This window comes from Apium graveolens, chromosome 7 (assembly GCF_009905375.1).
Source record: "Apium graveolens cultivar Ventura chromosome 7, ASM990537v1, whole genome shotgun sequence".
NCBI classification, from domain to species: domain Eukaryota; kingdom Viridiplantae; phylum Streptophyta; class Magnoliopsida; order Apiales; family Apiaceae; genus Apium; species Apium graveolens.
The window spans coordinates 171,275,273-171,287,506 of record NC_133653.1 but is presented as its reverse complement, the minus strand read 5'-3'; the positions used below and the strand labels follow the sequence as shown (position 1 = coordinate 171,287,506).

The following is a 12,234-nucleotide window of genomic DNA, read 5'->3' as shown; positions in this document are numbered from 1 at the left end:
TCATGCACATGTGATGAAGGCATAATGTTAGCACAAATAAAAGAGTTCCATGCACGGGCATACTTGTTCATGCATGAGGCAGGGAAAGTGGCATACTCATTCGTGCCATTCTTGAACTTCCAATGAGTCTCAGGAACACACAACATTGCAACAATCAAGTCCAAGTTAAAATCCTCGCTGGTCTTCGTCACCCAATCATCCTGACCCGCTGTCTCTCGGGCTTATTTATCACCCGACGAATAGCCTCAGCACTGTAATCTACCGTCAACCCCCTCACCACAGTAAAACCATTCTTATCCGCCTTCCTATTCGTGTAAAACTCGCGAACCATACTCATGGGCACAACAGCGGGTTCCTCGTAAAAAGCGACCCAACTCATCTCCAGAATAATCTCACGCAACTTACCATCCCTCTCCGATGGTAGAAATCCTCTCTCCTTGGCTATCGGTTTTGACAACAACCTCTTATACTCTACTTCAGCCTCCAGAGTAGAAAACCTAGGTCTCATACCTCCAATACTTTAAGAATCGGTAGTGCTGCTGCCAACTTGAGTTCTTTGTCTCTTGGGTGCCATTGAATTCGAATAAGTTTGAGAAACGAGAAGTGTACAAGAGAGATTTAGGTTTAAGAATTGAGAAGTGATGGAGAAGATTGTGTATAAGTATGTGTATATATAAGGAATTAGGAATTAGTTTTGGAAAAGAAGTGGGATTTGATTATGGGAATAATGGGAGTAATGGGGGTAATGGAATTGATTTGGAGAGGGAAATATGGAAGTGGAGGGAGTAAAATTTGGTTGGGGTTTATTTTGTGTTTGAATTTTTCGTTTTTTCTGTTTTTTAGGTACAGGGAGCCAGCGCGGTCGCCCCGCCTAGCAGCGTGGGCGTGCCGTGCTTCTGGAAAAACAGCGCGGCTACCCCGTATACCAGCTCGGGCACGCGCAGCTACTGGACTTTCAGTGTGGCCACCTCGCTTCTCAGCGTGGGCGCGCCATGCTACTATAGTTGACACTGATTTTTTTTCATTTTTTTCATTTTTCTGATTTGTTTGTGTTTTCTTCTTCCTCTATCTACTAATGTATAACAAGCTTGGGTTACCTCCCAAGAAATGCTTGGTTTATGTCGCCAGCTTGACGTAGAATTTACGAGATCAAGTGGACAATAAAACGGCACTAACCACCTCCCGGTTTGCCGTATCTCCATAGTAATGCTTCAACCGCTGTCCATTCACCTTAAACGCTTGGCCTGGATGATTCTCAAAAATCTCCACCGCTCCATGTGGAAACACAGTTTTGATAACAAATGACCCTGACCATCTCGACTTCAATTTCCCAGGAAAAAGACAGAGATGAGAGTTGAACAAAAGAACTTCTTTCCCCGACACAAATGGTTTGAGTACTAGACCCCTATCGTGCCACCTCTTGACTTTCTCCTTATACATTTTATTGGTCTCATACGCTTGAAGCTGAAACTTATCGAGTTCATTTAATTGAAGCATCCTTTTCTTACCAGCTGCATCCTTATCAAGGTTCAATTTCTTCAAAGCCCAATTCGACTTGTGCTCGAGCTCCATATGCAAATGACATCCCTTACCATAAACTAACTGAAATGGAGACATGCCTAGTGGAGTCTTGTATGTTGTTCGATACGCCCACACAGCTTCATCTAGCTTCAAAGACCAATCCTTCCTTGATGGACATACAACTTTCTCTAGAATACGCTTGATGTCTCTATTAGATACCTCAGCTTGGCCATTAGTCTGAGGATGGTAGGCTGTAGCATTGGGATGATTTGCATTATATCGTTGCATCATAGCAGTGTACTTGAGATTGTAGAAATGCGATCCCTCGTCACTAATTATGACTCTTGGACTCCCAAATCTTGTGAATATCTGCTTATGAAGAAAATTAAGCACTACCTTTGTATCATTCGTCGGAAAAGACTTGACTTCAACCCATTTGACACATAATCAACCGCCAACAAGATATACTAATTATTGAAAGATGAGACAAATGGCCCCATGAAGTAAATTCCCCAAACATCGAATACCTCAACCTCGAGAAGCACATTAAGAGGCATCTCATCCCTCTTGGACATATTACCAACATGCTGGCAGTGATCACACTTCAAAACAAACTGATGCATATCCTTAAACAATATAGGCCAGAAGAATCCTGCTTGAAGGATACGAGCCGATGTCTTCTCTCCACCATAGTGGCCTCTATAAATAGTAGAATGACAATCTCGCAAGATACCCTCCGTCTCACTTTACGGAATACATCTCCTGATGATTTGGTCAGCTCCTTGCCTAAAAAAAATGGCTCATCCCATATTTACCACTTTACTTCATAAAGAAACTTCTTCCTTTGAGCAGAAGACAAATCTCGAGGCATAATATTGCTCACAAGGTAGTTCATAATGTCTACGAACCACGGTTCTTCATCTTGTACCCCAAACAATTGCTCATCGGGAAAAGACTCATTTATCAATGTCTTATCCTGTGAAGTCGTACTCAGATCTTCTAACCGAGAGAGATGATCAGTGACTTCATTCTCAGTACATTTCCTATCCTTGATCTCTAATTCAAACTCCTGAAGTAAAAGAACCCATCAAATCAATCTAGGCTTCGAGTCCTTCTTCGAGATGAGATAGCGAATCACAACATGATCAGTGAAAACTGTCACCTTCGTCCCAAGTAAATAAGAGACAATGGCTAAGAGTTCTTTCTCAGTAGTAGTATAGTTCAGTTGAGCGCCATTTAGGGTCTTATTAGCATAGTAGACCAAATGAAATATGTTGTTCTTCCTCTGCCCAAGAGCTGCCCCAACTTCATAGTCACTTGCATCGCACATCATCTCAAAAGGCTCATTCCAATCAGGTGCATTTATGACAGGTGCGTGATTAAACTTTTCTTTAAGATCTCAAGATTCTGCAAGCACTCATCGAAAGAATCCTCGAACATAGAAAAATCATCCATGAACACCTCCACATTCTGACCAATTATGTCAGAGAAGATAGCCATCATGTATCTCTGAAATGTGGCAGGTGCACCACACAACCTAAAAGAAACTCTTCTGAAGGCAAAAGTACCAAACAGATAAGTGAAGGTAGTCTTTTACCAATCCTCTGGAGCGATGCAAATCTGATTATAGCCCGAATATGCATCCAGAAGACAGTAGTACTCATACCCAGCCAACCTGTCAAACATCTAATCAATAAAAGGAAGAGGAAAGTGATCTTTCCTCGTGGCCTTGTTCAGCTTCCTGTAATCCATGTAAACTCTCCACCCAGCGACTGTTCGAGTAGGAATGAACTCATTCTTCTCATTAGCGACCACAGTGATACCCCCTTTCTTCGACATACACTGAATTGGACTCACCCAAGAACTATCAGAAATAGGATAGATGATCCCTGCATCTAGCCACTTAAGAATTTCCTTCTTCACAACTTCTTTCATTATCAGATTTAACCTCCTTTGTTGCTCAACAGTTTGCTTGCTTCCTTCCTCTAGCAGAATTTTATACATACAATAAGAAGGGCCGATTCCCTTGATATTTGCTAAAGTCCATCTAATTACCGATTTGAATTCTCTCAGAATTCTCAAGAGCTTTTCTTCATCACTACTTGAAAGGTTAGAAGCAATAATAACAGGCAAAGTAGATGAATCACCTAAAAAGGCATACCTTAAGTGTTCAGGCAATGGTTTAAGCTCGAGTTTAGGAGCTTCCTCAATAGAAGGCTTGAGACACCCCTCAGCATTTTTCAGTTCTGACATTCCAAGAGATTCAAAAGGCATATCCAGCCTTTGTTTCCAAGGAGAAGCATTCAAATACTGCAATTGCTCATCACCTTCATCATCTTCACTATCTGAATTCCCCAACAAGGCCTTCTCTACGGCATGAAACCTTAGCATTTGATCAAGTTCTGAAGTAACCAAAGAATCGACCAACTCCACTTTTAAGCACTCCTCATTATCAGTAGGGAATTTCATGGCATTAAAACATTAAAAGTTACATCCTGATCCAACACTCGCATATTGAGCTCTCCCTTTTGCATATCAATCAAGGTTCGGCTAGTAGCCAGGAACGGTCTTCCCAAGATTATGGGAATCTTCTTATCCTCCTCGAAATCAAGAATTACAAAATCAGCAGAAAGATAAGTTTGTCCACCTTGGCCAAGACATCCTCCACAATGCCTGGTGGATATGTAATAAAGCGATCGGCCAACTGCAAGGACATATAAGTAGGCTTTGGATCAGGTAAATCCAACTTCTTGAAGACATACAAAGGCATCAGATTGATGCTAGCTCCCAGATCATATAAACACTTATCGAACGACAAGTTTCCGATAGTACAAGAAATAATGAAGCTTCTAGGATCTTTAAGCTTTGAAGGCAACTTCTGTTGCAGCACAATACTGCATTCCTCCGTGAGAGCAACGGTCTCTAAGTCATCGAGCTTCACTTTTCGATAGAGAATACCCTTCATAAACTTTTCATAGCTAGGCATCTGTTCAAGAGCTTCAGCGAAAGGTATGTTGATATGAAGTTTCTTTAACACCTCCAGAAACTTCGCAAACTGCTTATCCAACTTCTGCTTCTGCAGCCTCTTAGGAAAAGGAGATGGAGGATAGATCCATTTCTCCCCTGTATTACCCTCAAGAGGAGTGTGTTTCACAGTTTTCTTCCTTGGTTCCACTTATGCTTCCTTCTGTACTTTTTCCTCAGCCACATCTTCAGATTCTTGAACTTGAGCTTTTTCTTGACTTGCAACCTTCCTAGACCTCAATGTAATTGCCTTAACTTGGTTAGGATTATTGCGGTTGTTGGGATGATAGGTGGCTGGAACTGGTTGATGTGACCTCTGAAAGTTGCTAATGAACTGAGCTGATTCACTAGAAATAGCACACTGCTCCGTCTCATGCGCACCAACACAAAGCTCACATATACTAGTGATCTGATGAACTCCAAAATTAGCCAAATAATCCACCTTCATCGTCAATACCTTAATCTGAGAAGCTATAGCAGTAGCTGCATCTACCCTCTAGAATTCCTGCTACCTTGCCTTGAGTTAGTCTCTGAGAATGGTTTTGGTATTCATTAGCAGCCATCAGTTCAATCAAATCATAAGCTTCATCGTAGCACTTAGCCCATAAGGCTCCACCTGATGCTGCATCAAGCATGGATCTAGAAGTCACACCCAAACCATTATAAATGATCATCCAATCAGGCATCCCATGATGAGGACACTTTCTAAGCATCTCCTTATAACGATCCCAAGCTTCACACAAAGATTCTCCCGATTGTTGCGCAAATTGAGTAAGAGCATTCCTGATTGCAGCTATCTTCGCCATAAGAAATAATTTAGTGAGAAACTTCTGAGCAAGATCATCCCACTTGGTGATAGAGCCTGGTGGTAGAGAATGCAACCAGCACTTGGCTTTATCCCTCAGAGAGAATGGGAAAAGCCTCAACTTAATAGCATCTTCAGAAACATTATTAAATTTGAAAGTGTCGCAGATCTCAATGAAATCTGTAATATGCATATTGGAATCTTTAGTCGGAGAACCCCAAACTGGACCGAGTTCTGCACCATATGAATCGTGCTAGCCTTGATTTCAAAAGTTTTATCCGCGATGGCTGGTCTGACAATGCTAGACTGAATATCATTGATCTTCAGCTGAGAGTAGTCCATCAAAGCCTTTGTATTTGCTTCTGGTTCACCCATTGCAACAAGAGCTTCTTCTTCACTTTGTCCTCTTCAACAAGAACTTCTTCCTCCGCTTTATCCAGTGTTCTCTTTCGAGATCGAGAACGCGTTATCATAAACGCTCTCTAGAGTACCTGAAAAAGCAACACGTAAAAAAGTAAGTAAAATATCTGAGTCAGTGAACTTTAATGACCACTAATGTCAAGCACATAAACTAAAAATTAACATCGAGTCCCCGGCATCGGTGCCAAAAACTTGCTAGGACAAAAACACGCGCTAATATTCATGCAGGTATACGCGTTCACAAGTAATATAGAATTCTTTCTATTTTGTTCCCACGGAGACTGGTTTAGGTTAATTTCAATTAATGTACTTATGCAACAATGGTATGGTTATTATTCAATGCTAAGATGACAACAAGTTGAGATTATTTATAACTACGATTAACTAAGAGATTATACTAAATAACATTAACTAAGAAAATTTAGGTTGTATTACTTATATAACACAAACATGGGATTCCAACTTCATTACTACTTCATTCAACAGCCTTTTGTTCTTAACCTTAACATGCAATGGTAATGACAACTAATCAGATAACACGAAACTAGTAAACGCCAACTTTCGTTGCACGAATACCCTACTACCAGACATCCACAAAAGAGATAGAAGCTGAATAAACACCAATTTTATTGAGACCCTATATGTCTATAGAATTTGATAACATAAAGGTTTAATATTCAAGTTATCTATCATGATTACATAGGGGAAATAACATGGTTAAATTTACCTACGAATCATGCATATCAAATACATGAACCTATGCTAGCATGGAAAATTCTAAACCCCTATATTCACTTTCGCTTCAATAGAGATTAACATGTTGTCTAACAAGTTCACGACGCTCATAAGACGAATAAGCACAACCAATACTAGGATATCAAATAATCATCACACACTAAGGTATCGAAACAAATTAACTATTAAAATCCATAAGTAAATCCGCTAGAACCCCATGATAATGATTAGTTCATAACCAAACTCATCATCACCGTGGGTCCCGATGAAAGCATGGTATAATAAACTAAGTCTTTATAAAACTGAATAATAAACCAAGTACGTTAAACCAGAGTAATAGGTTTAACAAACAAGAAAACTAGCATCCAAGATTACAACTTAAACAAAGAATCACAAGAATAAACTACACGTTCTTCAATCGGTCTAACAGGCGATCGTACTTGCCCTGAAGCATGTCGAACTCGCGCCTCGCGCCTCAACTCAGCATACACGGAGAAAACAATTGTGTCAGTCGACCCAGAGGATGATGAGGAATGCGCCCTTTGCTGACAAACAATATATATATATATAAGAGGAGTATTAATAAATTCACTTATCCTACTCACTCGCATAATATCCTATAACTTATACATATATCCTATAACCTATTTGGGCTGTCCAGGGACTCTAAACCGTAGCTCTGATACCAAAACCTGTCATGCCCCGACTTGACAATATATTATACAAATTAATACAATAGATAATAAAAGAAAGTAAATACAACTGAATCCAAGATCTTACAGTTTAGGGTTTGGAACAGCCCAACACTATTAACTATTTCAACCTGATTTCTAATATCGAGTCCTCACACAAAACGATCACTAATCTACCTGAACTCGAACATATGCATCGGCATCACAAGTCTTACGTGCTTTCTGCTTGAATCTAACCATATCTGCTAGCTGAAATATCAGGGTGAAAGCAAGTAGTGAGCCAAATGCTCAACAAGTGCTATACAATACAATACATAAATCGAGATAAAAGAATAACAATGTGAAGGTAGAGCTAATAATAGCAAGAGATAAACTTTTGAGTGATGGCATCATTTATTTGTAACAAAACAATTCAAAACCATTTTTTTATCAAATCCATTTTTTGACGCTACGAATTACAACCGGTAATCAGCCGCGAAGTAATCCCGAACCTTGTCGGGTTCTAGAACATTAATGAGATCCCTAGGCAACTTTTAAGCCTACAGATTAAGAGCGGAAAGGACTTTCGTCTCAGTCCAGATCCACTATTTAAAGAAATTTATTTGTCCCCCTTTGGGACTGAAAATCAAATTTTACCTTTTTATTTTAAAAACTTATGCCAATTGCTAATTAAGTACTTAAACAATAAAAAATTTCAACAAGGTTTTAGATTAACTTTGAAGCACTGGAAATAGATCCACTAAATTTTAAGGTCATGATCCATTAGACTATACTTTATCAAGAGAAATTGCAAGGTTTCTATATACAAGGATTTTGAAAAGGAGATTTAGCAAGCTTATCGGATAGTTTGAAGGAACAAGGTCAAACTAGGTTCTAGGTAATGTATCCAGATAAGGCATAGGTGTTAAAATATAGAAAAGATAAGCATCAATGGTTCCAAATGAGGTATAGGTATTAAAATATAGAGGAAGTGAACATCAACTCAGGGTATAACAACGTATCACGTTTTAGGGTAAGGATAGGGTTATCAAACAATCATGAACAATCATTAAGGAATAACTGACTTTTAGATATCAAGATAAGGTTATTGAGTATAAATTGTACATGGTTCAACATCACAATTACTTTGGTATACTAGCATGATAGGACTTTGGATTTACTTGCATAACAATCTTCAAGTAAAGTTAAACTACTTGAAATAAATACTAGAGGGTTCATGTCATTTTCATATAATACAAAGATAGATTTAAAACCACTTGGTTCCTGTAAATTAAGGTGAATTAGAATACTCGCATCATATATAAGAACTGGTTATCACACACTTGCAGTGTATATGAAAAGACAGGTTGAATCACTTGCCTTGAGAAATGCTGGACTTGACTGGCAGGTAGGAGCAACTGGGAGCTTTACTCGACCTTAACGGCAAGTTTACCCTCGTCTCGAGATCCTACACCAATAATAATAACCTCATTATAATATATTCTTACCAACTCAACTTATTTGTAAACCAAAATTTAACACAATGGCACTTATGCCTATATACACAAAATTTACAATCACCTTATAATCATAATAGTACACATATCCACATATGCTCACATACCATATTTAAGTACCAAATAATATCACACACACTATATTGCATCGCTAGGCTTGGATGATCTCACTCCACTTACTTAAATCACTTGGTCGCTAACTAGACAAAAACTCCAAATTTTGACCTCCTAACTCGAAGAGCCTTTACTGAACCATCCAATTCCTATTGACCCTGACTTGGGCCTTTCACTCTACTGACTTTATGCTATCTTGAAACTATGGTGGTCAACCAAAACTTCACTCCTAAGTGCTCTAAAACTATGTGGTAAGTGAATGTGCTCATTATAGTAAATTTCAGAATGACATCTATGGTTTCTTGGGTGCATTTGACACTCTTACGCTTCAATTTTACCTCCAAAACTTCTATACTAGACTCTCCTAATCATAAGCCAACTCCCAAACTTGTTGTGGCTCAAGGGCCTAGCTTGGGCCTCCCTAGGCCTAAGCTTATAGTCTACGCTTCCCCTGTTTTTCGGGGCTGAAAACGGTCCTGATTTGAACTAACTTATGACACATGATTCTAACTCATAACCTATGAACTATGGCTGGAAAAACTCCTCTGACACTCCCTCTAACTAAGTCCCAACAGGGCCTACTGAGGACCTACCTATGACATGGGCAAAACTTCCTATTTCTAAGTTACAACAAAACTGTCCCCTGCTGGACAGATTTTGTTATTCCACTCGTGCACCTAACCAAACATCTACAAACCTCTAACAAACACCTAAAACCTAATATATACTCCTAGTGCTAGCTTCTGGTGACTTGGGCCTCAAAGTGCACAACAATGACAAGGTCAAATCTCACTTTAAACCTCAGGGTACCATACTGATTTTCTGCAGAATCTAATACTCTCCTTTTACCAAGATTCTTACTCGACAAAATCAACCAAACATTAACCAAAAACCCAAACCAAACCTTAACCAAGGCGATCTATTGAAATAACTCTCCTATACTCAACATTGGCTTGGTGGAGATCATCTTTACTTAAGGTGCAACATAGCAAAACAAAAGTTAACATACTACACTAAATACAAATCATCAAGTTTTCGAAAACAACATTTTATATCCTCTTCATATATATATACGAATTAACATCACATACCAAGGAGCACAAATCAAGATCAATATCTTAACTGCACTGAAATTAAAGCCTATTATCAATTATCAATCCAAATGATCAAGAACTTTCGAAAATCATGAGTTGATTTCATGCATGCATGCCTTCGAATTTTACAAGCCAAAATCATATGATTTCCACAATAATTTTTATCATAAAATCAACATGCAAGCCTAAAAAAGACTAATACTAAATGATCACTTAACATACAAAGAGTTTCATCAAGTTTTCACTACAAAATTCATACTATTATCATAAAAACACACAAGGGTTGAACAAGGCAACAAAACACCACTAAGAACCATTCATTCGGCTCCCTTATGGTCATGGCCGAATGAAATGGAAGGGAAATGGCCATTAAGAACAAGAGCTTCACTCTCATGACGTGGCATTTCACCATTCCTTGTAGTTTCCTCAATAATGCAACATCCATGAGAATCAAGATTGTATTTTGAGTTCGAGTTAGACTATGACATGCAAGATTAAAACTCAAACTTTTCACTCTAAACTTTTTGGAATATATATGAACAACATGTAGGGAGTAAGATTACTTGAATATAAGATGGATGTTTGAGTGAAAGAATGAAGAAAGAAGGGGATGGGGGCTTCGACTATGGGAAGGGCCGAGAGGGGGGGTTGAGCCGAGAGGGAGGGGGAGGAGAAAGGAGTGGGTGGAATGGTAAAGTGAAAAATGAAGTGCTCATGGTACTTGTGTTTGTTTTTATGCCTTTGATTTGACTAAATGTGAGTGGATTTAGTAAATGACAAGAGTAACCTTCTAGCTAAAGTTGGGTAAATTTGCATGCAAGGACAAAGAGGTAAATTGGCTAGTAGAATGAGAGTGAATGGGGTTGGAATTGTCTTTTTAGCCCTTTAGTTGAATGGGAGGGTATTTGCATGCAAGGATATCATGTAATTTGCTAATTACTAAATAACTAATTTTCAAAGATCTATTTTTATAAAATAAAGTAAAAGCTCCAAAAATTATAAAAATTGTACCATAAAATAACTTGGATTTTTAGAAATTTTATGAGATCACTTTTGAAATTTGTGAATGAAATAATTTTTAAAATATAATTCTCCATAGTAAAGAATAATCTTTATAAATCAAAAATAGGAGCAATTAATAAAACTTTCACTTTGAAAAATTTATATTCTAAGTAAAGCAATTTATAATGCAGCAACTCCATTCACACAAGTGTATAATCAAATAGGTATATTTATAATCGATTCAAATATTATACAAAGTTCGCAAATAATATTACACAAAATACCGGTCATAACATCCTCTCCCCCTTAAAGGATTCTGTCCTCAGTATCTAATAGAACAGATGAGGATACCGGGAACGTATATCAGACTCTAACTCCCAGGTTGACTCTTCGACCTTGGGGTTCCTTCAAAGTACTTTTACTAACTTCACCGACTTATTTCTAAGACTCTTTGCTTGCCAGTCGAGTATTTTGACAGGTTGCTCCATAAATGACAGATCTGCATGAATTTCTATAGGCTCATATTCTATCATATGGTTGGCATCAGGATTGTACTTCTTAAGCAATGACACATGGAACATATTATGCACATGTTGATACTGAGGCGGTAAGGCTAACTCATAAGCCACCTTCCCCACTTGACTCAAAATTTCAAAAGGACCAATATATCTAGGCGCTAACTTCCCTTTCTTGCCAAATCTAGACAATCCTTTCTTCGGTGATACTTTCAGAAAAACGGCTTCACCCACTTGGAATCTGACATCCTTACGCGCTGGATCCGCATACTTTCTTTTCCTATCTTGAGCAGCAAGTAACCTCTTCTGAATTAATTTGACTATCTCATGCAATTGTTGTACTAATTCTGGGCCTAGAATCTTTCCTTCTCCCACTTCATCCCAACTAGTTGGTGATCTGCATTTCCGTCCGTATAAAGTTTCGTATGGTGGCATGCCAATACTGGAGTGATGACTGTTGTTATAAGAGAATTCTACCAATGGCAGGTGGTCGTCCCAACTTCCCGTAAAGTCAATTGCACAATTGCAAAACATGTCTTCGATTATTTGAATTGTCCTTTCGCTTTGACCATCAGTCTGCGGATGATATGCCGTACTCATGTTTAACTTCGTGCCAAGACTTTCTTGAAATTGCTTCCAAATTCTCGAGTTAAATCGGGGATCTCTGTCTGAAACTATCGATATGGGCACGCCGTGTCTTAATATGATTTCACGCACATACAGGCGGACCAATTTGTCCAAAGAAGACCTCTTGTTAATTGGAAGAAAATGCGCCGACTTTGTAAGGCGATCAATTATAACCCATATAGCGTCATG

The 12,234-nt window shown here is 38.6% G+C and overlaps 1 non-coding gene across 1 annotated transcript; it reads left to right on the top strand.

Annotated features, from left to right (window-relative positions):
- The first annotated feature begins 5,229 nt into the window (after positions 1 to 5,229).
- On the top strand, positions 5,230 to 5,336 carry LOC141676114 (small nucleolar RNA R71). The gene has a single exon (XR_012556721.1). It is a non-coding gene; the product is annotated as a small nucleolar RNA R71 (small nucleolar RNA).
- Positions 5,337 to 12,234: the final 6,898 nt, after the last annotated feature.